Source organism: Pristiophorus japonicus, unplaced genomic scaffold (genome assembly GCF_044704955.1).
Source record: "Pristiophorus japonicus isolate sPriJap1 unplaced genomic scaffold, sPriJap1.hap1 HAP1_SCAFFOLD_233, whole genome shotgun sequence".
Taxonomy (NCBI): domain Eukaryota; kingdom Metazoa; phylum Chordata; class Chondrichthyes; family Pristiophoridae; genus Pristiophorus; species Pristiophorus japonicus.
Window position 1 is genome coordinate 818,665 of NW_027252047.1, and position 26,444 is coordinate 845,108.

The window sequence follows — 26,444 nt, forward strand, 5'->3', positions numbered from 1 at the left end:
ATAATGTTTCTTCCGTGGTCGATTGTTTAAATGCTAATGTTTTCTGGGAGCCTGACTATGGTTAAACAGCTCCCCCAGACAAACTGATGAGCTACAATATCCAAACTCTAAATCCCACCCCTCTGTCACTGCAGCTTTTCCCCACAGGCCCAAACATGCCTTTTAAAATCCCAAACTTGGTTAAGAATTGTAGATTTCTTCCATATGCTTTTTAGAATCCCAAACTTTATGTTTAATAGTGCTAAATCGAATTTCCTTTTCAGTGAGTCCAAACACTGGGGGGTTTCTATGAATTTTGGAATCGACATTGGCAGTCCCTCGGAATCGAGCAAGACTTGCTTCCACTCCTAAAGTGAGTTCTTTGGTGGCTGAACAGTCCAATACTAGAGCCACAGACCCTATCACAGGTGGGACAGATAGTTGTTGAGGGAAGGGATGGGTGGGACAGGTTTGCCGACCGCTCTTTCTGCTGTCTAAACTTGATTTCTGCATGCACTCGGCGTTGAGACTCGAGGTGCTCAGCACCCTCTCGGATGCACATTCTCCACTTCGGGTGGTCTTGAGTCAGGGACTCCTTGGTGTCAGTGGGGATGTTGCACTTTATCAGGGAGGCTTTGAGTGTGTCCTTGTAGAGTTTCTGCTGCCCACTTTGGCTCGTTTGCCATGAAGGAGCTCCGAGTAGTTTACTTGCTTTGGGAGTCTCGTGTCTGGCATGCGGACTATGTGGCCTGCCCAGAAGAGCTGATCGAGTGTGGTCAGTGCTTCAAAGCTGGGGATTTTAGCCTGAATAAGGCTGTTGATGTTGGTGCGTCTGTCCTCCCAGGGGATTTGTAGGATCTTGTGGAGACATCGTTGGTGATATTTCTTCAGCAACTTGAGGTGTCGACTGTACATGGTCCATGTCTCTGAGCCTTACAGGAGGGCAGGTATTACTAGAGCTCTGTAGACCATGAGCCTGGTGTCAGTTTTGAGGGCCTGGTCTTCAAACACTCTTTTCCTCAGGCGGCCAAAGGCTGCACTGGCGCATGGAGGCCGTGTTGAATCTCGTCATAGATGCCTGCTCTTGTTGATAGGAGGCTCCCGAGATATGGGAAGTGGTCCATGGTGTCCAGGGCCGCGCCGTGGATCTTGATGACTGGGGGCTAGTGCTGTGCGGTGAGGACAGGCTGGTGGAGGACCTTTGTCTTACGGAAGTTTAGCGTAAGGCCCATGCTTTCATACGCCTCAGTAAATACGTCGACTATGTCCTGGAATTCAGCCTCTGTATGTGCGCGGACGCAGGCCTTGGTGATGCCACACCTGGAATATTGTGTACAGTTTTGGTCTCCTAATCTGAAGAAGGACATTCTTGCTATTGAGGGAGTGCAGCGAAGGTTCACCAGACTGATTCCCGGGAGGGCAGGACTGACATGTAAATAAAGACTGGATCAACTAGACTTTTCTTCACTGGAATTTAGAAGAATGAGAAGGGATCGCATAGAACATATACAGGTCTGATGGGATTGGATAGGTTAGAGGCAGGAAGTATGTTCCCGATGTTGGGGAAGTCGAGAACCAGAGGTCACAGTCTAAGGAAAAGGGGTAAGCCATTTAGGACCGAGATGAGGAGAAACTTCTTCACTCAGAGAATTCTGAACCTGCGGAATTCTCGAGCACAGAAATTTGTTGAGTCCAATTCGTTTGATATATTCAAAAGAGAGTTAAATGTGGTCATTACGGCTAAAGGTATCAAGGGTATGGAGAGAAAGCAGGAAAGGTGTACTGAGGTGAATGATCAGTCATGATCATATTGAATGGTGGTGCAGGCTCGAAGCGCCGAATGGCCTACTCCTGCACCTGTTTTCTATGTTTTTATGTTTCTATGTTTCTATGCAAAGCCCAGAAAAAAAATGGTTGAAGTATCATCTCTGCCTCAGTTAGCATTTCTTTCATTGTGCAAAAGAAGGTGACGGGTTAATTAATGATGCAACCCCGTGAAAGCAACACAAAAGCTGAACAAAAAAACATACGGTGACTTGCAGGTGAGCGCAGCTTCTGACACCCGGTGGGAATGGGCGGGGATTTTAAGGCCCCTTGTATTGTGAAACCTTCATATAGTCAAACATTTCCGATGTGCTATATCGACCTCGTGGCGCAACGGTAGCGCGTCTGACCCCAGATCACGTCGAGGTCACTGTTCTTCAGGATAATTCGGGAATTAATATTTTCTTTGCTGTTTGGCAATAACCAGACCCTTGCTCCAAGGTCTGTCTCACTGTTTCCCCGGTGTCAGGCAGAGATACTCCTGCTGCCCTCATTTATTTCATGTGAAAGGACACAAAAGTTCAAAATAAACCTGCAGTTGGCCACATACAGCATTAAATAGTCAGGATGGCAGAGCGGTCCAAGGTTCTGTGTTTAGGTCGCAGTATCCTCTGGAGGTGTGGGTTCACCTCACACTTCTGACACTTCCTGTTTTTAATCATGAAGTGAAACTCATTGTTTGACACCACGACCAACGCCTAAAAAGTGGGATTTTGCAGTCCACCTGCTCGCTTAACACTTCCGTCTGACCTGGTGCTGAAAGTGGAGATGTTTCCGCAGTGTAGCGGTGAACACGTTCGCCTCACACGCGAAAGCTCACCAGGCGGGATTATTTTCTGGAGCTTTCTCCTCATGCATGCTCAGGGGCGAGTTTTTTCTCCTGTGAAATGTCATAAGATCATAAGCATGTCAGGATTAGGGGCCGGAGTACGCCATTCGGCCCCTCGAGCCAGGTCCACCATTCAAGAAGATCCTGGCAGTTCTCGACAGCAAGTTTAAACATCTGGGGCGGAGCCAACAGGCACCTGGCTGTAATCAACGACAAAAAGGTGCATTTTGCAGAAGCCCAGCTAACTCAGTCAGTAGATCATGAGATTCTAAATCTCAGGGTCAGAGGTGCGAGCCCCACGTTTGGTGATTATTTTTCATAGAATTATATAATCAGAAGTTTACAGCACGGAAGGAGGCCATTTCGGCCGATCGTGACCGTGCCGGCCAATAACAGGCTCTCCAGCCTAATCCCACTTTCCAGCTCTCGGTGCATAACCCTGCAGGTTACGGCACTTCAGGTGCACATCCATGCACTTTTTAAATGTGGTGAGCATTTCTGCCTCTCCCACCCTTTCAGGCAGTGAGTTCCAGACCCACACAACCCTCTGCGTGAAGAAATTTTCCCTCAAATCCCCCCTACACTTTCTACCAATGACTTAAAATTTATGCCCCACGGTTGTTGACCTCTCTGCTAAGGGAAATGGGCCCATTCTATCCATTATATCAAAGCCCCTCATAATTGTATACACTTCAATGATGTCTCCCCTCAACCCACTTTGTTCCAAGAAAAACAACTCCAGCCTATCCAATCTGTCCTCATAGCTAAGATTCTCCACTCCCGATAACATCCTCGAAATCTCCTCGGTAAGTCTCCAGTGCAATCACAGTCTTCTTCCTGTAAAGTAGTGACGAGAACTGCACGCAGTACTCCAGCTGTGGCCTAACCAGTGTTTTATATTCAAGCATAATCCACCTGCTCTCTTATTCTAGGCCTCGGCTAAAAAAGGCCAGCATTCTGTATGTCTTCTTAACCAGCTAATCCACCTTGCCTGCAACCTTAAGGGATCTGTGGACATGCACTCCCAGGTCGCTTTGTTCGTCTACAATTCTCAATGTCCTACCATTTAATGTTCAATCTCTTTCTGTTGTGTCTGTAAGCACTCCAGTAATGACTCCATGAGGCAAGGTATTGTACTTGAACTGTGGTGACCTTAGTCCATTTATTGTAGTTCCTGAGTGAGGGTACAGTATGGTGAGCTCCGTTTTATAACTGGTTACCTGCCGTGTACAGGTGACCCCTAGGTCTCCACCAGTTGCACTCTCTGATGGTACAGGCATAGTGTATACAGTGTGAAGGTACATCCAGCAGTCTTATGTAACTGTACATTGAGTGTACAGGGAGTAGACTTATATTATATATACACAACATCACTCTCCCCTTAGTCTTGTGCCACTGGCCTTTGCATTGTGTGCTCTGGCCCGAGACCCAAAGCCCTTGCACCTTGTCTATGATTTGGCTTGGTTCTCTCCCTGTGGACCCCCAAATCCTTATTGCCACGACATTGGGAAATGTTCAGCAGTGGATGGTTGGAGGTTGCAGTGGGGGTTGAGTGGGTTCTGGGTGTGATCCATGTGTGTCCATGGCTACATACATCCATTCAGCCCCCCCATACATAGACCATGTGTGTGGTTCAACACCTGCAAGTGCAGACCTGTACAGACAGAAAGAATAAAAAAACATCGGATTAGTTGCATCACTGTTTGGGTTCTACAGTAGTGGAACAAGTACATTTTACAGGTAAGGTACATACGTGGTATCACAGCCTTGCCCCTGGGTTGTGTAGGTGCAGGTGGGTGAGGATACTAGTTCCAGAGTAACCAGAATGTGTCCAGGTTGTCTGATTACGGAGCTGTGTCCCCTGCCAGCTGGGTGGGCTCAGATCGCTTACCTGGCTGAGTCTCAGAGCCTTTGCCGTTGCCTCGTGATGGGCAGAGCCACAGGAGTGTGTGGCCTCCCTGTCCTCCTTTGAAGGCTGCAGTGTCTCCCTGCTGCTCTTCAGCGATAGTGGGAGCCTGGTCATCCCAGGTCCCGTTGGGAGGGCAGGAGGGTGCTATCCGCTCGCTCCCAGTACAGGCCCTGATGGCCAGAGTGTTAGAGCCGATCGGGGGCAGAGTACTGGTCGTGGTGCCTTTGCCGTCCGCTGATCACTGGCCCTGCAGCTGGTATGCTCCCTCTGTGTGTGGCCACACTCCCTGGGGTATCACATTGGTCCCGAAGGGGCAGGCTACATGATCGCTGGACCTGGGTGCTGACGGGAGGTTGCCCTTGGTTTTGTCGGCATGCTTGTAAATCCCAGCATCGCACGTCATCACTTCGTTGACTCTCACAATACTTTGGTTCTGACCGCAATCGCCTGACTTATCATGATTAGTTACATTTAGAAACTTGAAATTGTCAGTTACATCTTTTACATATGTATCACCATCATCGCTGTATAAAGAGTGGAACTGTCCCTTTAATTGTGATGGGTTGCCGGTCTCCTTTAAGAGGGTCTTGCAATCTTTACCCCAATCCTGTTCGCTGCTCGGCATCACGTGTTGCTCCCTTGTGGTCTGGCTGCCGCCATCTTGACTTCAGGCCCTTCACCTCGTGGTTCGGACGCAATCTTCTTTCTCTCCATGAGGTAGGCTGCGGTGATCCTTTTCTCCCCAGGTTCTGCCACGGAAGCCGGGAAGTTATCTTCTGCGTGAATTTTCTTCCTCTGGACTCCTGCCACCGGAGCCTGGAAGGTGAGGTCGAGTCGTTTGGGCTGGATCATCTCGCCGTTGGGTTGAGCGGTCTGTGTCGTCGCCTCACAGTCGAGTTGGGCGGTTGGTTTTTCAGGTGTTGTGCTGGATCCAACTTCGGGGCCATGAGGGATGTCGATCGCTGGAGGTTGGAGCTTTTCCCAGCTCCAATTGATCTTTTTCATCCACCTTCTTCCTAATAGCTTTGGACCATCACCAGCAATGATCCACAAAGGTAACCTGTGCATCTCGCCGCCATTGGACACCTGGACATCCACGCTGCCAACGACTGGGATGTATCGTTTGTGTAGGTGAGCAGTTTCACTTCGATCGGGATCATTTTAGGTCGTTCGATTGGATTGTCCCAGAGTTTCTCAAAGGCCGCCTGATTCATCAGTCACAGGCTCGCCCCTATGACCACCTCCATCGTGACTGGAACATCATTGATTTTAACTTCCATTTTCAACGGGGAACTCTCGGTGGTGCAGGTAAACACTCCGTACACCTCATCGTCCGGATGATCGGCCAACTCTTCATCGACTCAGTGAGTACGATTTCTCTTGCATATTCGCTGGAGGTGGCCCTTCATGTTACAGCCTTTGCAAGTATAGTCTTTATAGTGGCACTGGTGGGCCCTGTGATTTCCTCCACAGCGCCAGCATGGGGTTGGCCGGTTGGCCCCATGTGGCGGACTCAGGATTGTGGGACTCGGTGTTCTGTTCTCTCTTCCCTGAGAGAGACTGCTAGCAGCAGCCCTGCCTCTAAAAGGCACCTTTCGGTTCACAGTACTTGCTGGGTTAGAGTCCTGGGGGTGAGACATCCACTTGGAATCGCAGGCCGAGATCATGAACGCCTGGCTCACGTTAATTGCCTTCTGCAGGGTGACCGTGGTGTCCGCACAGCGCAGTCTGTGGAGAAGGCCCTCGTGACCGATTCCAGTAACAAAGATGTCCCTTAGTACTTCGGTGAGGTGATCGCTAAAATCACATGGTGCAGCCAATCGTCTCAGGTCTGCAGCATATTTTGCGATTTCCTGGCCTTCGGATCCACCGGTGGGGAGAGAACCGGTGTCTGGCTGTGAGGATGCTCTCTATAGGTTTGAGCTGTTCCTGTATCAGCGTTACGAGCTCCACATATGTTATTGTCTTCTCTGGGACTAGCAGGTCCCTGACAAGGCCATAGACGGTGGGCCCACAACTGCTGAGCAGGATAGCTCAGCACTTATCAGCCAGCGATGTCGGGTCGTCTCCCCCCACGTCATTCGCAATAAAGAAGTGTTCGAGCCTTTCCACAAAGGCCTCCCAATCTTCCCCATCGGCGAATTGTTCAAGCGTGCCAAGGTTAGCCATTGTCACATGGAAATTCGTATTCTCCTCACCAGTTATTGTGTTTGTAAGCATCTAGTAATGACTCCACGAGGTAAGGTATTGTACTTGAACTGTGGTGACCTTCGTCCACTTATTGCAGCTCCTGAGTGAGGGTACAGTACTGTGAGCTCCCTTTTATACCTGGTTACCTGTTGTGTACAGGTGACCCCGAGGTCTCCACCAGTTGCACCCTCTGGTGGTACAAGCACAGTGTGTGTACAGTGTGAAGATACATCCAGTGGTCTTATGTAACTGTACATTGAGTGTACAGGATGTACACTTATTTTATACATACACAACAAAGATCATCAGTTAATTAATGGTGCTTTCCCGTGAAAGCAGGATAAAATTTATCAATGATTTAATTTCTGCATTTAGAAAGACATGGGTTAATCACGGATAGTCAGCATGGGTTTGTACAGGGAATCTCTTGTCTGACTCACTTGATTGAATTTTTTGAGGAGGTAACCAACAGGATCGAAGAGGGCAGTGCGTTTGATGTAGTGTATAAGGATTTTAGCAAAGCTTTCGCCAAGTTCCCACATGGAAGACTGGTCACGAAAGTAAAAGCCCATGGGATCCAGGGCAAAGTGGCAAGTTGGATCCAAAATTGGCTCAGAGGCAGGAAGCAAAGAGTAATGTTTGAAGGGAGTGTTTGGGACTGGAAGGATGTTTCCAGTGGGGTTCCACAGGGCTCAGTGCTCGGTCCCTGTCTTTTAGTGGCAACATCAATGATCTAAACTTAAATATAGGAGGTATGATTAAAACGTTTTCAGGTGATACTAATTTAATCCAGAGAAGTGTGAGGCTGTGCATTTGGGGAGGGAAAACAAGGAAAGAAACACACATTAAATAGTTGGACATTGAGAAGTGTGGAAGAACAAAGGGACCTTGGAGTGCATGTCCACAGATCCCTGAAGGTAGCAGGCCAGTTGGATAAGGTGGGTAAGAAGGCACACGGAATGCTTACCTTTATTGGCTGAGGCATGGGGTAGAAGAGCAGGTTGGTTATGCTTGAAATGTTTAAAACACTGGTTCGGCCACAGCTGGAGTATTGCATGTAGTTCTGGTCACTGTATTACAGGAATTATGTGATTGTACGAGAGGGTACAGAGGAGATTTACGAGGATGTTGCCAGGCGTGGAGAATTTTAGCTATGAGGACAGTTTGGATCGGCTGGGTTTGTTTTCATTGGAACAGAGGAGGCTGAGGGGAGACAACATTGAGATGTATAAAATTATGAGGGGCCGAGATATAGTGGATAGCAGAGGGGTCAACAACCAGGGGGCATATATTTAAAGTAATTGGGAGAAGGTTTAAATAGGATTTGAAGGTAAAATTCTTCATGCAGAGGTTTGTGACGGTCAGGAACTCGCTGCCTGAAAGAATGGCGGAGGCAGATACCACATGTAAAAAGTATTTGGATGTGCACCTGAAGTGCCGTAACCTGCAGGGTTATGGACCCAGAGCTGGAAAGTGGGATGAAGCTGGATTGCCTCTTGTTGGCCGGGGTGGAAGTGATGGGCCAAAATGCCCTCCTTATGTGCTGCAAACTTCTATCATTCTATAATTCGATGAAAAATCTAAATGTCCAATGTTGGTGTCGAAACCACGACCCTGAGATTAAAAGTCTTATATTTCACTGACTGAGCTCGCCAGGCTTCTGCCAAACATACCGTTCTCTCACTGATTGCAGACAGTCGCCTGTTGGCTCCGCCCCAGATGTTTAAACTTGCTGTCGAGGAACTGCCAGGATCTTCTTGAATGGTGGACCAGGCTCGAGGGGCCGAATGGCCTATTCCGGCCCCTAATTCTTACATGCTTATCATCTTATGAACTTTTCACAGGAGAACAAAGTCGCCCCTGAGCATGCATGAGGAGAAAGCTACAGAAAATATTCCCGCCTGGTGAGCTTTCGCATGTGAGGCGAACGTCTTAACCGCGACACTGCGGAAACATCTCCTCTTTCAGCACCAGGTCAGACGGGAATGTTAAGCGAGCAGGTGAACTGCTGAATCCCAGTTTTAAGGAGTTGGTCGTGCTGTCAAACAATGAGTTTCGCTTTATGATTAAAAACAAGAAATGTCAGAAGTTGAATTCAAACCCACACCTCCAGAGAAAACTGCGATCTAATCACAGCACCTGAGACCGCTCGGTGGTGTGTGTGGCCACCTGCAAGTTGATTTTGAACTTTTGTGTCCTGGCACATGAATTAAATGAGGGCAGCAGGCGTATCTCTGCCTGACACTGGGGAAACAATGAGACAGACCTTGGAACAAGGGTCTGGTTATTGCCAAACAGCAAAGAAAATATTAATTCTGAAAGAACAGTGACCACGACGTGATTTGAACACGCAACCTTCTGATCTGGAGTCAGACGCGCTGCCGTTGTGCCACGAGGCCTACACAATGATTGTGCGATGTTCCTCTATATGAAGCTTTCACAACACAAGGGGCTTTAAAATCCCCGCCCATTCCCACCGGGTGTCAGAAGCAACGCTCACCTGCCAGTCACCGTATGTTTTTTTCTTCAACTTTTGTGTTGCGTTCATGGAAAAGCATCATTAATTAACACGTCACCTTCTTTTGCACAATGAAAGAAATGCTAACTGAGGGACAGTCGATACTTCAATCATTTGTCCTGTGCTTTGCGGAGCGGACAGGGAAGTGGACCTGAGTCCATGATCACGTCGGCCATGATCGTATTAAATGGCGGAGCAGGCTCGAGGGGCGTATAATCGACACCTGCTCCTATTTGTTTTGTTCTTCTGTTCTTCAGCATGTTAACCCATTTTACACACTGTATTGCCGATGTCACCAGGAATTTGTGGCAACTTTTTCAAATTTAACAGCACCGGTTATTCCTTCCATGCAGAGAAATTAGAATCAGCAGCGAAGATAAAATCCCATGGTGATCATTTTCAGATTCAACGCAGTAGGATTTCAAATAAAGTGAAAGAATTTTACAGTGAAAAGATTTGGAAGTGTTACTTGTATTTGTGTCTTTAATTAAACTTTGTGGCGTCTGAGTCCCGTTCATGCCTCTGCTGAATAAGAAAGGAGGGTTTGACGTTGACCAGACTGCACTGCCCCTGATATTTGTGAGCTCATCCTTTATATTCAGTGGTTTCTCGCCCTTTGATGGGCTGCAGTGTGGCGGATATCACGTTGGCCTCACCCACGAAAAGTCCCCGGTGGATCCGTTTTCTCTCACTGAAAGTTATCTATTTATTGGTTAAATAAAGAGCAATTCAGGAATAAGGGAGCCTTTCTACCAGGAGAATAAATAGCAAATAAAAACAGCAAATGCGGGAAATCTCAGCAGGTCAGGCAGCATTTTCCAGGAGACTAAACTCTCCTCCGATTGTTCCCTTGTCGCAAGTTTAAACATAATGTTTCTACCCAGATTCAAACCGGGTACTTTTCACGTATAAAGCAAATGTGATAACCACTACACTACAGAAACCTCTGGCACAACAGCCCCAACAGTGGGGAGCTGACCAGTGAGATCCCTCTGTGCTGATCGGGAATGTGTTGGCTCACCTTAAACAACTTCTGTCCCACACTGAAAGTTCTCAATCCTTCTCCTCCGCTGCCCTTTACAGAAATGTCACGGATCACCCAGCCACCGTGTTCACTTCCACATCCTCACAGTGGGGTCACAGAGGCTCCTACCGTCTCCCCGCGATCAGCGAACTCGCCCAGTTTACTAAATTAAACCCCGAACACGTGCCCAGCAAAGGGCAGGAGAAGCCAGATAGTCTGTAAGCTCGGTCTATCGCAGAAAATATTGGTATTCATGGTGATTACAGCAATCATTAATCGTCTCACAGACCTCAATTATTTTTATGCGATGAATTGATCGAGAATTGAAACCAGTTTAGTGCGCCGGATCTTAATCCCTCGACCACCAGGGAACAGTTATGAGACATATAGATATATTTATATATATTTATATATGAACCTGAATATCAACGGCTAGCTGCCTAGACCTCATGGCGCAACGGTAATGCGTCTATCTTTGAGTGAGAGAAATTGTTCCACAGTGACAACCATTTCATCTTTTGTTCCCTTTCAAACACTAGAAACTGAGACAGGGGGAATAAATAGAGAAATAAAAGCACAGGGATACAGACAAGAGGAAGAGAGAAGGGGAAAGATACTGTCCCCACCCAGAACTAATGCAGAAACCCCTCTACTGCGCTCGGGGTGGCCACCCACAGCCTGGATACACTAACGGGAGAACACCAGCGGCAGGTCGGGGCCATAAAAGGAACGGCGAGCGGCCCTGAGAGCAGCTTGGAGGTCCCGGGAGACTGCTCCAGGGAGCAGCGCGAGCTGGTGCAGGAGGGTGGCGGCAGCGAAGTGTGACGTCATCAAGGTCCAGGTCGGTGATTGGAGCGTGGGCAGATACAGCAGGAGCGGCGAGATCGGGGCGAAGGAGCGGTGAGAGACTGTGGAGGGATGTGATCGGGGACCAGCGGAGGCATGAGTTTGGATCCAGGGGCCCAGGGTTAGCACGGGCCAGCTCACACTGCGATATGTGTGCACTAGGTCCGTGCAGCAGAGCTGGTCGCCTGTCGTCTTCCTTAACCCTTGTCACTGGACCAAGACCTCGCTCTGTCAAGCCCGTGTGATGGCTGGGGTGCAACGGCCACCACACGTTTAAAAAATCCACGCACAGGCATCTTTCACCCTTTGGGATGTCGTTCGGGTCGTTCATTGAAACGCCTGTGAACTCATCCTTTTTCGGCGTGGAAGCAAGTCATCCTCGTTTCGAGGGACCGCCTATGATGATGATGATGATGGATACATTAACGTCCCAACAGCTCATTGACTGCAGGAGTGGGACCGTGCGGCGCTTCAGAAGACATGTCGAAAAGGCAAAGTCACTGATTCCGTCTCATGTGCTCCTCCGATCAAGAACAGCAACACACACTAAAAATGCTTCAATAATGGTTACATCTTATCTCCACATTTGCTAAGCAGGTGGTTTGTTGGTCTAGGGGTATGATTCTTGCTTCGCGGTTGTTACTTGAAATTTGCAGAAAATTCTTGGATTCAAATCCCAGACCAGCCTTGAGATTGCATTGAAATTTTGCAAAGAAGGACTTGGATTTCTGCAGCGTCTGTCAGTAACTCATGACGCCTCAAAGCGCTGTGCAGCCGTTCAGTACCTTTGAAATGCTGTCATGTGAGGAAAGATGTGCCCAAATCACTTCACAAGCACCTCAACTCTTTGCAAATGAGTTCACAGAATCAAAGAAGTTTGCAGCACAGAAGGAGGCCATTTCGGTCCATCGTGTCTGCGCCGGCCAACTTGAGGCTCTCCATCCTAATCCCACTTTCCAGCTCTAGGTCCATAACCCTGCAGGTTACAGCACTTCAGGTGCACATCCAAGCACTTTTTAAATGTGGTGAGGGTTTCTGCCTCTACCACCCTTTCAGGCAGTGAGTTCCAGACCCCCACCACCCTCTGCGTGAAGAAATATCCCCTCTAAACTTTCGACCAATTACTTTAAATTTATGCCTCCTTGTTGTTGACCCCTCTGCTAAGTGAAATAGGTCCTTTCTATCCACTATATCTTGGACCCTCATTATTTTATACACCTCAATGAGGTCTCCCCTCAGTCTCTGTTCCATGGAAAACAAATCCAGCCTTTCTAATCTGTCCTCATGGCGAAGATTCTCCACTCCCGGCAACATCCTCGTAAATCTCCTCTGCACCATCTTCATTGCAATCATGTCCTTCCTGTAATATGGCGACCAGAACTGCACGCAGTACTCCAGCTGTGACCTAACCTGCCCCACCGATCCCATCTCTTGTCTTCGATACCTCGGTTAATAAAGGCAATCATTCCATATTTCTTCTCAACCACCTTAGCTACCTGGCCTGCTACTTTCAGGGATCTGTGGACATGCACTCGCTGGAGTCTAGGGAGGACCCAGCAGATTGGAAAACTGCAAATGTAATGCCCCTATTTAAAAAAGGAGGCAGACAAAAAGCAGGAAACTATAGACCAGTTAGCCGAATATCTGTGGTTGGGCAAATGTTGGAATCCATTATTAAAGAAGCAGTAGCAGGACAGAGAAACATCGAAACATAGAAAATAGATGCAGGAGTAGGCCATTCGGCCCTTCGAGCCTGCATCACCATTCAATAAGATCATGGATGATCATTCAGCTCAATACCCCTTTCCTGCTTTCTCTCCATACCCCTTGATCCCTTTAGCTATAAGGGCCACATCCAACTCCCTCTTGAATATATTTAACAAACTGGCATCAACAACTCTGCGACAGAGAATTCCACAGGTTAACCACTCTCTGAGTGAAGAAGTTTCTCCTCATCTCACCAGGGCCCTGTACAATTGTAGCAAGACTTCCTTACTCTTGTACTGTGGGCTATATATTAAGTACTATGGGGCAAGTGCCCTGTTTTTTGCTGATTCGATGGTTGTATAAAAAGTTATTAAAATTTGACAGTTGCTTGGCAAACATATTTGTATTTCCTTCAGTGCACTCCTTACTCTTTAAGAGCTAGATTTCCCCCAAGCAGTATTGTCGGCGCACTGACCTCAAGCGCACCGACTTTGCGCGCTGGAAATGGCGCGGGGGAAAAACTCGCCCCATCCTGGCCGCTGTGTACAGTCCCCGGAGTCCTGGCGTGGTGTCGATGGTGAAGTGGGGGGTGGAGCCAAATGCCTGCGCCGAAAACACTGCCGGCACCTTCGCGCATGGGCAGTAGGGAGAGAAAACATGGCACTCTGCCATTTTTAAACAGTGTCAAACCCGATGAAAAGCACCGCAGCTTCTCAGCTTCTCCGGTCGCTCGGCGGGCTCTCCCCCCGTCCCTCCCCGATAAAACGCACAGCTCCAGCAGCTGCAACTTCTCCGGTCCACAAGCTCACACTTCTCCGGTGTGTCGTCCCTCCCCTATCCCAGGGATACAGGGACCCAGTGTAATGGAGCCAAGTTTGCTGATGGTACAAAGATGGGTGGGAAAGTAAATTGTGATGCAGCAAAGAAAATCTCAATTCCGGAAGAACAATATGGAAAAGTACAGTGACCCCGACGTGATATCAACACGCAGCCTTCTGATCTGGAGTCAGACACACGACCGTTACACCACGAGGTCTACAGTGCAGAGTGCCCATGTTTGCATACATGAAGGTTCCTGAAACACAGTTTCATTTACCCTGCATTGGTGCAATGAAAGGGCTTTAAAATCCCCGGCCACTCCCACCGTGGGTCAGACAGCATCAGAAGAAGTGCCCACCTGTCACTCACCCTCTCACGCCCGTTTTCATCACCTGCTGCCCGCGGACTGCAGCAAATCCAGTTCGTCATCATCATCGGCAGTCCCTCGAAGCGAGGATGACTTGCTTCCACGCCAAAAAAGGATGAGTTCACAGGTGTTTCAATGATGGACCTAATATTCCAGGTCCCGAACTGCATGTTGAAGGGTGGAAGATGCCTGTGCGTGGATTTTTTTAACGTGTGGTGGCGGTTGCACCCCAGCCATCACACGGGCTTGACAGAGCGAGGTCTTGGTCCAGTGGCAAGGGTTATCCAAGACGACTGGAGACCAGCTCAGCTGCACGGACCCAGTGCCCACACATATCGCAGTGTGGGCTGGCCCGTGCTGCCCCTGGGCCCCTGGCCCTGAACGCACACCACCCCTGGGCCCCGATCACATCCCTCCACAGTCTCTCGCTGCTCCTGCTGTACCTGCCAACGCTCCAATCACCGACCTGGACTTTGATGACGTCACTCTTCGCTGCCGTCGCCCTCATTCACCAGCTCGCGCTGTACCTTGCCGTGGTACACCACCACGCTGCTCCCAGGCCGCCGCTCACCGCTCCTTTTATGGCCCCGACCTGCCGCTGGTGTTCTCACGCAGGTCGGGGCCTCCACGCTGCTCCCAGCAAATCCAGTTACACCCCGTGTCACCGCACAATTCTCAGCTGTGATTGTAAGCTGACTATATTTAAAGCTATCGCAGAGGCTGCAAGCAGTGTTCCCTGGTAGTCTAGTGGTTAGTATTTGGTGTTCTCACTGCCATGGTCTGGCTTTGATTCCTGGTTAGGGAAAGCATTTTTACAGAGCAAGCTGACAAATATAATTCAAGTCTGTGAAATACTGAATAATTGTTTCAATCATCATTAATCCATCCATCAGTGTTGCACACTGAAGGAAATACAAATATGTTTGCCGAGTGACTGTCGAATTTTAATAACTTTTTATACAACCGTAGAATCAGCAGAAAATCAGGATATTCGGACCATAGCACCTAATATTCCGCCCACAGTGCAAGAGTAAGGAAATCTTGCTCCAATTGTGCAGGGCCCTGGTGAGACCACACCTGGAGTACTGCGCACAGTTTTGGTCTCCTTATCTGAGGAAGGATACACTTGCCTTGGAGATGGTACAACGGAGGTTAAAGAGATTGATTCCTGGGATGAGAGGACTGTCCTATGGTGAGAGATTGTGTAGAATATGCCGATACTCTCTGGAGTTTCGAAGAATGAGAGGTGATCTCATTGAAACGGACAATATTCTGAAGGGGATTGACAAAGTAAATGTTGAGAAGCCCGGCTAGCTCAGTCGGTAGAGCATGAGACTCTTAATCTCAGGGTCGTGGGTTCGAGCACCACGTTGGGCGATTACTTTTCATTAAACTTTTATGTTGCTTTCGTGGGTAAATATCATTAATGAACCCATGATCTTCTTTTGCACAATGATAAAAATGCGAACTGAGGGAGAATTGATAATTTAATCAAATATTGAAAGCAGCGGCTCAGACCGCACGGCCGTCCTTACTGTTAGATGTTCCAGATACAAGTTATTACTATGGAAAGTTTCAGACCGGGCGCTTGTTCAGGGCTGCTGGAAGGCCCAGTGACCGGGATAACCTCTACCCCGGGGTTTTCCTGAGCCTGTGCTCGGTGTACGGGGAGCTTTGGCCTGGGTCCGAGGTAGCTTGTATCCCAGGGATGGACAATAACCCTCTGAGCTCTGGAACTAGGGAAAAGCGAATAATTAATGAGTTGTTTGTGGTTTCTTATGCAGCTTAGATCTGCTGGTGTAAACCGATCGCATTGTTTCACAGAATGAATGAAATGCTGACAGGGACAGTCAAAACTTCAAAAAGTGAACTTTAATAACTCATGAAACTTTAATCCTTGATGAAGTTTTATCCCCGATCTGATTTTACACAATCTGTATTGGAGGAGACTGGTTTTAAATGTGCTATGCTCATTCAACAATGTATCCAAAACAGTTTTTATTGCAGACAAGTTTTTGTTTGAGAAATAATGTTTCTGCACAGGCTTGAACCGGGAACTTTTCAAGTGTGAAGGAAATGTGATAACCTCCACACGACAGAAATTGCTGCTTTGCTCAGTGCCCAGAGAGAAGTGTTCAGGAACAAGCTGAAATGCTCAATCCCTCTCTCTGCAAAAAGTTCCTTTCACAAACATTTCTCTGACCAGAACGGCACCAAACAACAATGTCCTCCTTTCAAAGTCATTAAACTCCCCAATTTCCACGTCTGCAATTTTAAGGACAAGGACTGAAAGCGCTTTGCGATCAGAAAATTGCAGGAAACCCTTTGCGGTTAATGACAGAGCTTTTGATGGTTGATTTCTGTTCACATCTTGTGTTATGTATTTAACCCTTGACAACCTGTGCACACCACCACCAGAGGGCCTACCTGTCGGAGTCCCAAGGGATCCCAGTATCCCTTGGGAGCACGGTATGTAAGCAGGCCACCCATGAGGTACCTGTACTCTGCAGTCTTATTAAAGGAGCAAAGGTCACACTTACTCAGTGTTCACAATACTAAGTTTCATCCTTTATTATGAGCATATCAATTGGCGACGAGACAATGAACAACCACGCAAAAATGCAAGGAACAGTTGGTATCCTGGAGAAGTTCTCAGAAGTGGACGATTGCGAAGCCTTTGTGGAGATACTCGACCAATACTTCGTGGCCAACGAGCTGGAAGGCGACGAGAACGCTGCCAAATGAAGGGCGATCCTCCTTACCGTCTGTGGGGCACCAACCTATGGCCTCATGAAGAATCTTCTAGATCTGGTGACAAAAACAACTAAATCCTATGAAGAATTGTGTACGCTGGTCTGCGAGCATCTAAATCCTAAAGAAAGCGATCTGATGGCGAGGTATCGGTTCTACACGTGCCAACGGTCGGAGGGCCAGGAAGTGGCGAGCTATGTCGCCAAATTAAGGTGCCTCGCAGGACATTGCGAATTTGAGGGATTCCTAGAACAAATGCTGAGAGACATTTTCATGCTAGGCATTGGGCATGAGATAATTCTTCGCAAACTGTTGACTCTCAGAATCTGAGCAAAGCCATAACGATCGGTCAGACAATTTCCACCAGTTCCTTTAAACCCAGTAACGTAATTTATTTCACGTGGACTGGATGGAGGACCATGCTCCATGTAAAAAATTGTTATCGTTTTCCATTAACTAAATGTTCATAAAAGTATTGGAGTGGGAACTCACTGGATAACAGCACAGCTGGCAATGTTTGCGGAATATATTCGTGCAGCCAAAACGCACAATGACAACCTGGAACTGTGCGGCACTGAATCCTCGGGCAAAACAGTTAAAAGCTTCGTTCCTGGGTGGGCTCAAACCACCAACCGTTCGGTTAACAGCTGAATGCGCTAACCCATTGCGCCACAGAGACTAACTTAAATGTAAACTGCAAGACATCCCAAACCAGGGTGTCAGTCAGTTAAAGCTTCAGATTGCTCCGACCGGGATGGAACTTGTCTACTCTGAGTTGTACTTTTCCCAAATAAAGGGAGGGACATTCATTGTGGATGCATGGAAGCAGTCTGGTCCCGCATACTGCAGACACTTCCATGTCACCACCAACCAGCTCTCCCACAACTGGTGTGATCTACCTTCCAGCCTTCCGGTGCCTTGTCTGTGACAAAGTATACTGATTGTCCCAAAGCCAGTCGTCGGTTTTAATTACTTTTCACCTCCTGACTGCAGATATTCCTGTGATTAAACCTGAACAAAAGGATTTCAGGGACAGTTGGATTCATCATTTCTTTGCTTGATGAAATTTCAATGATTGAAAGTGACGTACATCAACGCCAAACCTCGTCACCTACTCGCGAACTGCGACACGCTGCTCCCGTCAGATGGAAGCCCAGTTGCTGTTTCAAGCTTGAATACAGGTACAAGCAGAAATCATTCAAAGAAAGTCCAAGTCCCTGATTATTTGCACCGAACTCCTTCGCAAAGAGTTGAGGTTCGTGTGGGGTGATTTGGGCACATCTTTCCCCACACTACAACACTTCAAACATAACTCAACGACTGTAAAGCGCTTTAAGGCATCATGAGTTCCTGAAAGGTGTTGCAGAAATGCAAGTCCTTCTTTGCAAAAGTTCGATGTAATTTCAAAATTCGCGGCAGAATAATGGGTTCGGCCGGGATCTCTCGCAAATTTCAATTAACAAGCCAGAAACGAGAATCATACCCCTTGACCAACAAGCTAACTTTTTGACAAACTTGGAGATAAGGTGTAACTTTTATAAAAGCATTTTTTGTGTGTAGCTATTCTTGGCAGAAGGAGCACATGAGATCGATTCAGTGACTTTGCTTTTTCGACCTGTCTTCTGAAGCGCCGCACGGTCCCACTCCGACAGTAAATGAGCTGTTGGGACGTTAGTGTATCCAGTCTGTGGGTGGCCACCCCGAGCGCAGCAGAGGGGTTTCTGCATTAGTTCTGGGTGGGGACAGTATTTCCCCTTCTCTCTTCCTCTTGTCTGTATCGTTGAGCTTTGGTTTCTCTATTTATTTCCCTGTCTCAGTTTCTAGTGTTTAAAAGGGAACAAAAGATGAAATGGGTGTCACTGTGGAAGAATTTCTCTCGCTCAAAGTTAGATGCACGACCGTCGCGCCATGAGGTCTTGGCAGCGAGCCGTTGATATTCAGGTCCATAAATAAATATATATTTTTATATTTATACAAATTATCGAAGCTGTTCTCTGGTCAAGTGGTTAAGATCTCGAGCGTTAAACTTCTTTCCATTCTCAATCAGTTCATCGCAGAAAAATAATTAAGGTGTGTGAGAGGATTAGTGATTGCTGTAATCGCCGTTAATAACCTCACTACTATCTGTTACAGAACGAGCTTACACACTCTCCCGCTTCTCCTACCCTTTGCCGGGCACGTGTTCCGGGTTTAATTTTACAAACTGGGCGAGTTCGCTAATCGCGGGGAGACGGTAGGAGCCTCTGTGGCCCCACTGTGAGGATGTGGAAGTGAACACGTCGGCTGGGTGATCCATGACATTTCTGTGAAGGCAGCGGAGGAGAAGGATTGAGAGCTTTGAGTGTGGGACAGAAGTTGTTTCAGGTGAGCCAGCACATTCCCGATCAGCACAGAGGGAGCTCACTGGTCAGCTCCCCTCTGTTGGGGCTGCGTTGCCGGAGGTTTCCGTAGTGTAGTGGTTGTCACGTTTGCTCTATACGTGTAAGGTCCCTGGTTCGATCCCAAGTGGGAGCATTATGTTTAAACTTGCTGTGGAAGAACAATGGGAGGCGAGGTTAATCTCCTGGCAAATGCTGCCTGACCTGCTGAGATTTCCAGCATTTGCTGTATTTATTGATTAAAGTATCAACTCTCCCTCAGTTAGCATTTCTTTCATTGTGCAAAAGAAGGTGATGGGTTAACTAATGATGCTATCCCGTGAAAGCAACACAAAAGTTTAACAAATAAACATATGGTGACTGGCAGGTGAGCGCAGCTTCTGACAGGGGATTTTAAAGGGGATTTTAAAGCACCTTTTATTGCAGAACTTTCATATTGACGAACATCTCAGACTCAGTGTTTAGGCCTCGTGGTGCAGCGGTGGTGTGTCTGCCTCTTGATCAGAAAGTTGCATGTTTAAATCATGTTGAGGTCCCTGTCCTTTTGGGTAATTCCAGAATTAATATTTTCTTTGCTGTTTCGCAATAACCAGACCCTTGCTCCAAGGTCTGTCTCACCGTTTCCCCGGTGTCAGGCAGAGATACGCCTGCTGTCCTCATTTACTTCATGTGACAGGACACAAAAGTTCAAAATCAAACTGCAGGTGGCCACACATAATATTGAGCAGTCAGGATGGCCGAGCGGTCTAAGTTGCTGCTTCAGGTTGCAGTCTGCTTTGAAAGTGTGGGTTCCGTAGTGTCGTGGTCATCACATTCGCTTAACACGCAAAAGGTTCCTGTTTCAAAACCAGCTGAAAACGTGCTCAATTAAATATGAGAAGCATTGAATAATGTGCATTTCTGGTTCAGTATTAACAAAGCACAATGTCTCCCAGTCCTGCTATATTTGTTGAATACTCTGTGCAGTTCGGTACACATTCAAACTCGACAGTTTCCAGCCCTGACGGTGCAGAAAGCCCCTCTCAAATCTGCACATTCCAGCTGCTTTCAGTTGAGTTGTGAGAGATTATTGACGGATCCTGCAGCTGTGAAAAGGAATGATGTGTGAGAGGGGTCATCAAACGAGGCCATGTGGGTTGCATTAAAGAACAAAAATGGGGGGATCACACTACTGGGAGTGCACTGTAGACCCCCAGGCAGTTAGAGGGAGATAGAAGAACAAGGATATGGGCAGAATGTTGAGAAGTGCAAAACCTATCGAGCTGTAAAAGTGGAGGATTTTAACTACCCGAATATGAACTGGGAAAATGATAGTGTGAATGGTACAGATGGTGGAGAATTCCTAAAATGCATTCAGGAGAACTTCTTTATCCAGTATGTAACAAGCCCATCAAGGGAGGAGCGGTTCTGGACTGGGTCTTGTGATCGAAGAGGGGCAGGTTGAAGGGGTATCAGTGGGAGAGCATTTTGGTGCGAGTGATCATACTCAGTAAGATTTAGGGTAGTTATAGAAAAGGACAAAGGGGACCAGGAATAAAAGTTCTCAATTGGGGTAAAGCCAATTTTGCTGAGCTGAGATGGAATTTGGCCAATGTGGACTGAGAACCGCTACTTGCTGGTAAATCAGTGTCAGATCAGTGGGAGGCATTCAAGGAGGAGATCCTGAGGGTAGAGAGCAAGTATGTTCCCTTAAAACAAAGGTGGGACTAACAAATCTAGAGCTCCTGGGATGTCAGGGGACATACAGGGAAAGTTAACGAAAAAAAGGAAAGCTTATGACAGATACGGATAACTCAATACTGCAGAAACTCTAGAGGTGCAGAGGTGCAATTAAAAATATATCAGGAAAGCAAAGAGAGAGCATGAGAGAATGTTGGCAATTAAATCTGGGAAAACCCAAAGATGTTTTACAAATATATTAAGAGTACGCTGATAACAAGATAAAGAGTGGGGCCTATTAGAGTCCATAAAGGGAATCTGTACGCGGAAGCGGAAGACGTGGGTAGGATTCTTTATGAATACTTTGCATCTGATTTCACAAAAGAGAGGGGCAATGTGGACTTTGCAATGAGGGTGGAGAAGTGTGAAATATTAGATGAAATAAACATAGTGAGAGAGGAAGTATTGGTGGCTTAGCAGCTTTGAAAGTGGATAAATCCCCAGGCCCGGATGAAATGTATCCCAGGCTGATAAGAGCAGCAAAAGAGGAAATAGCAGAGGCTCTGACCACCATTGTCCAATCCTCACTGGCTACAGGTGCGGGGCCAGAGGATTGGAGCACTGCTAACGTTGTACCTTTGTTTAAAAAGGGAGAAAGGGATTGAGTAAATACAGGCTGGCCAGCCGAACCTTTTACAATTATTTGTAAAAATCCTGAGGGACAGGATAAATCTTCATTTGGAAAGAAATGGATTAATCAAGAATAGTCAACATGAATTTGTCAAGGAAAGGTCGTGTCTGACTAAGTTCATTGCATTTTTCGAGGAGGTAACCAGGAGGGTTGATGAGGGCAGTGGTATCATATAATGTATATGCACTTTAGCAAAGCTTTTGATAAGGTCGCACTTGGCAGACTGCTTACGAATGTAAAAGCCCATGGGATTCAAGGGCAAAGTGGAAGTTGGGTCCAAAATTTGTTCAGAGGCAGGAATCAAAGCGTAATGGTTGATTTTGTGATCCAGTGGGGTTCCGCAGGGCTCAGTGCTGGGTCCCTTGCTTTTTGTGGTATGCATCAATGAATTGGACTGAAATGTTGAGGGTATGAGTAAGAAGTTTTAAGATGACACTAAAATAGGCTGAGTGGTTGATAATGAAGAAGAAAGTGGCGGACGACAGGAAGATATCAATGGATGTCTCAAGGCGCTTTGCAGCCAATGAAGTACTTTTTGAAGTGCGGTCACTCTTGTAGTGTGGGAGACACAGCCGCCAATTTGCACACGGCAGGCTCCTATAGGCAGCAGTGTGATGATGACCAGATCATCTGTCTTTGTGATGTTGATTGAGGGATAAATATTGACCAGGACACGAATCCTGGCCACATTGATCCTCCCACCATTTCACACTGTTCTCCGAGGGACCAGCGCGATGATACTAAAACAACAAGCGAAGTTGGTAAGCTATCCATGCAGTCCATCGGAATCCAGCCACACCACCTTATACCACGGGTAACATCTCTCCATGGATTCTGGAATCTGGATCAACAAACCATAATCACATCTTAGAAGGAATTCCGGGAGGTGCTTCAAGCTTTATTACATATATATTAATAGTTTTAAGGTATTTAAACAAATACCGATGTTTTTGAAATGGGCGTCTGGGTGACATCATCAAAACCCTCGTCGTCATTTTGGAGCGTGAGCAGGAACATCGGCAGGGCCCAGGTACAGAGGAGTGGGAAGGTCGGGACGGATGAGCGGTGAGTGTATGTGGCGAGATGCGTTGAATGTATATGGTGAAGGAGCGGCGACAGATCGTGGAGGAGGTGCGCCAGATGAGGGGACGGGGCCCAGAAGAGCCGAGGGCCCAGGGGCAGCACGGGCCCAGCCCACACTGCGATATGTGTGGGCACAGGGTCGGTGCAGCAGAGCTGGTCTCCTGTCGTCTTGGTTAACCCTTTCCACTGGACCAAGACCCAGCTCTGTCAAGCCCATGCGGTGGCAGGTGTGCAACGGTCACCCCACGTTAAAAAAATCCACACAAAGGGATCTTCCATCCCCTCAATTGGATTCAGGACTGGAACATCGGGTCCTTCATCGAAACTCCTGTGAACTCATGGAAGCAAATCATCCTCGATCGAGGGACCGCCTATGATGATGATGATCAATGTACTGGTCAGTTGGGCAGAACTGTGGCAAATGGAATTCAATCCGGATAAGTGTGAGGTAATGCATTTGGGGAGGTTTAACAAGGCAAGGGAATATACATTAAATGGTACGACAATGAAAAATTTAGAGGAACAAAGGGACCTTGGAGTGCAGGTCCACAGATCCCTGAAGGTAGCAGGCCAGGTAGTTAACGTGGTTAAGAAGGCATATGGAATACTTGCCTTTGTTAGTCAAGGCATGGAATACAAGAGCAAGGAGGTTATGCTTGAACTCTACAAAACACTGGCTACACCACAGCTGGAGTACTGCGTGCAGTTCTGGTCACCACATTACAGGAAAGATGTGATTTCCCTGGAAAGGGTGCAGAGGAGATTTACCAGAATGTTGCCTGGTCTGGAGAATTTTGTCAATGAGGATAGTTTGGAGATGCTGAATCTGTTTTCTTTGTAACAGAGGCATCTGAGCGGAGACCTGATTGAGGTGTATAAAATTGAGGGGCCTGGATAGAATGGATCGGAAGATCCTGTTTCCCTTGGCAGAGGGGTCAACAACCAGGGGGCGAAGAATTAAAGTAATTGGGGAGGTTTAGAGGAGATATGAGGGGACATTTCATCACCCAGAGGGTGGTGGGGGTCTGGAACTCAATGCCTGAAAGGGTGGTAGAGGGCGGGACCCTCACTACATTTAAAAGATACATGGATGTGCACTTAAATTGCCACATCCTACAGAGCTCTGGACCGAGAGCTGGAAAGTGGGATTAGGCTGGATAGCTCTTGGTCGGCCGGCGGGGACACGATGGGCTGAAATGGCCTCACTCTGTGCTGAAACTTTCTGATTCTATGATTCTATTAATATAGATATAATACATACCATTATCGTAATTTTTCCTTGGTGGTCGGGTGGTTAAGACCCAGAGCACTAACCCTCTTTCTATTCTCAATCAGTTTATCGCATGAAAATAATTGAGGTCTGTGAGAGGATGAATAATTGCATACCTCGGGAGCCTATTATCAGCGAGGGCAGGCATCGACGACGAGGTTCAACACTGCCTCCAGTGCGCCAGTGCAGCCTTCGGCCGCCTGAGGAAGAGAGTGTTCGAAGATCAGGCCCTCAAATCTGCCACTCAGCTCATGGTCTACAGGGCTGTAGTGATACCCGTCCTCCTGTATGGTTCAGAGACATGGACCTTATACAGTGGGCACCTCAAGTCACTGGAGAAATACCACCAATGATGTTTCTGCAAAATCCAGCAAATCCCCTCGGAGAACAGATGCACCAACGTTAGCGTCCTCGATCAGGCCAACATCCCCAGCATCAAAGCACTGACCACACTCGACCAGCTCCGTTGGTCGGGCCTCATTGTTTGCATGCCTGACACAAGACTCCAAAAGCAAGCGCTCTACTCGGAACTCCTACACGGCAAGCGAGCCCCAGGTGAGCAGGGGAAACGTTTCAAGGACCCTCAAAGCCACTTCATAAAATGCAACATCCCCAACAACAGCTGGGAGTCCCTGGATAAAGACCACCCTCAGTGGAGGAAGAGCATCTGGAGGGCGCTGAGCACCTCGAGTCTCATCGTCGAGAGCATGTATAACACATGCACAGGCAGCGGAAGTAGCGTGTGGCAAACCAGTCCCACCCAACATTTCCTTCAACCACGGTCTGTCCAACCTGTGACAGAGACTGTAATTCCTGTATTGGACGTTTCTGTCACCTGAGAACTCACTTTTTGAATGGAAGCAAGTCTTCCTCGATTTCGAGGGACTGCCTATGGTGATGATGAATTGCTGTAATCACCGTTAATAACCCCGTTACATGCTGTTACACACTGAGTTTACAGACTCTCTGGCTTCTCCTGCCCTTTGCGGGACACTTGTTCCGGGTGTAACTTTACAAATTGGGTGAGTTCGCTGATTGCGGGGAGACGGCAGGAATCTCTGTGGCCCACTGTGAGGATGTGGAAATGAACATGGTGGGTGGTAATTACGTGACATTTCTGTAAAGGGCAGCGGAGGAGAAGGATTGAGAGCTTTCAGTGAGGGACAGAAGTTGTTTAAGGTGAGCCAACACATTTCTGATCCTCCTCTCTTCTTCTGAGGCAGTCCCCCGGAGTCGAGGATGACTTGCTTCCACATCAGCATCGGTCCCGATCAGCACCGAGGGAGCTCACTGTTCAGCTCCCCTCTGTTGTGCTTCCTGTAACAGAGGTTTCTGTCGTGTGGCGGTTATCATGTTTGCTTTCCATGTGAAAATTTCCTGGTTCTCTCCCAGGCGGGAACATTATATTTAAACTTGCTGTGGATGAACAATCGGAGGCGAGTTTAGTCTCCTGGCAAAAAAGCAGATGCTGCCTGTGCGGTACCAGAACTGAACACAGTCCCCCAAGTGAGGTCTAACCAGGACTTTGTATAGCTGCACACAACATCTGTCCCCTTGTGTTCCAGTTATACGAACATAAGAATTAGGAGCAGGAGTCGGCCACACCGTCCCTCGAGCCTGCTCCACCATTTAATAAGATCATGGCTGATCTGATCATTGACTCAGCTCCACTTCCCCGCCCGCTCCCCATAACCCCTTATTCCCTTATCATTTAAGAAATTATCGATTTCTGACATAAATATATTCAATATCCCAGCTTCCACAGCTCTCTGAGGCAGCGAATTCCACAGATTTACAACACTCTGAGGGAAGAAATTTCTCCCCATCTCAGTTTTAAATGGGCGTCCCCTTATTCTAAGATCTCGTTCTTGTCTCCCCCACCAGTGGAAACATCCTCTCTGCATCCACCTTGTCAAGCCCCCTCATAATCTTATACATTTGGATAAGATCATCACCCATTCTTCTGAATTCCAATGAGTAGAGGCCCAATCGAAACAACCTTTCCTCATAAGTCAACCCCCTCAACTCCGGAATCGACCAGTGAACCTTCTCTGAAATGCCTCCAGAGCAAGTATATCCTTTCGTAAATATGGAAAACAAAACTGCACGCAGTATTCCAGGTGTTGCCTCACCAATACCTGTATAACTGGAGCAAGATTTCCCTGCTTTTATACTCCATCCCCTTTGCACTAAAGGCCAAGATTCCATTGGCCTACCTGCTCACTTGCTGGTGATCGAGTTCGCGAGATATGAAGGCCAGCTTAACATTAGTCTTATTTGATTATTTTCTGTACCTGCCCATGACATTTACATAAAACATGTTGACTCTGTCAAATCATGTTGTAATTTTCAAAGTGCCCTGATACCACTTCCTTAACAATGGATGACAGTATTTTCCCGATGACTGATGTCAGACTAACTGTCCTGTAGTTCCCGGTTTTCTCTCTCCCTCCTTTTTTGAATAGCGATGTTACATTTTCTACCTTACGATCCGCTGGGACTGTTGTAGAATCTGGAAATCGTGGTGCAACGGTTACGGGTCTAACTCCCGATCAGGAGGCTGCGTGTTCAAATCAGTTAATTTAGTGTTGTTCTTCCGG

General features: G+C 47.5%; 2 non-coding genes across 2 annotated transcripts; one reads left to right on the plus strand and one right to left on the minus strand.

The window, feature by feature from the left end:
* Nucleotides 1-9,058: 9,058 nt before the first annotated feature.
* On the minus strand, nt 9,059-9,130 carry trnaw-cca (transfer RNA tryptophan (anticodon CCA)). Its single transcript has one exon. It is a non-coding gene; the product is annotated as a tRNA-Trp (tRNA).
* A 6,186-nt stretch (nt 9,131-15,316) lies between these two features.
* On the plus strand, nt 15,317-15,389 carry trnak-cuu (transfer RNA lysine (anticodon CUU)). Its single transcript has one exon. It is a non-coding gene; the product is annotated as a tRNA-Lys (tRNA).
* The last annotated feature ends 11,055 nt before the right edge of the window (nt 15,390-26,444 follow it).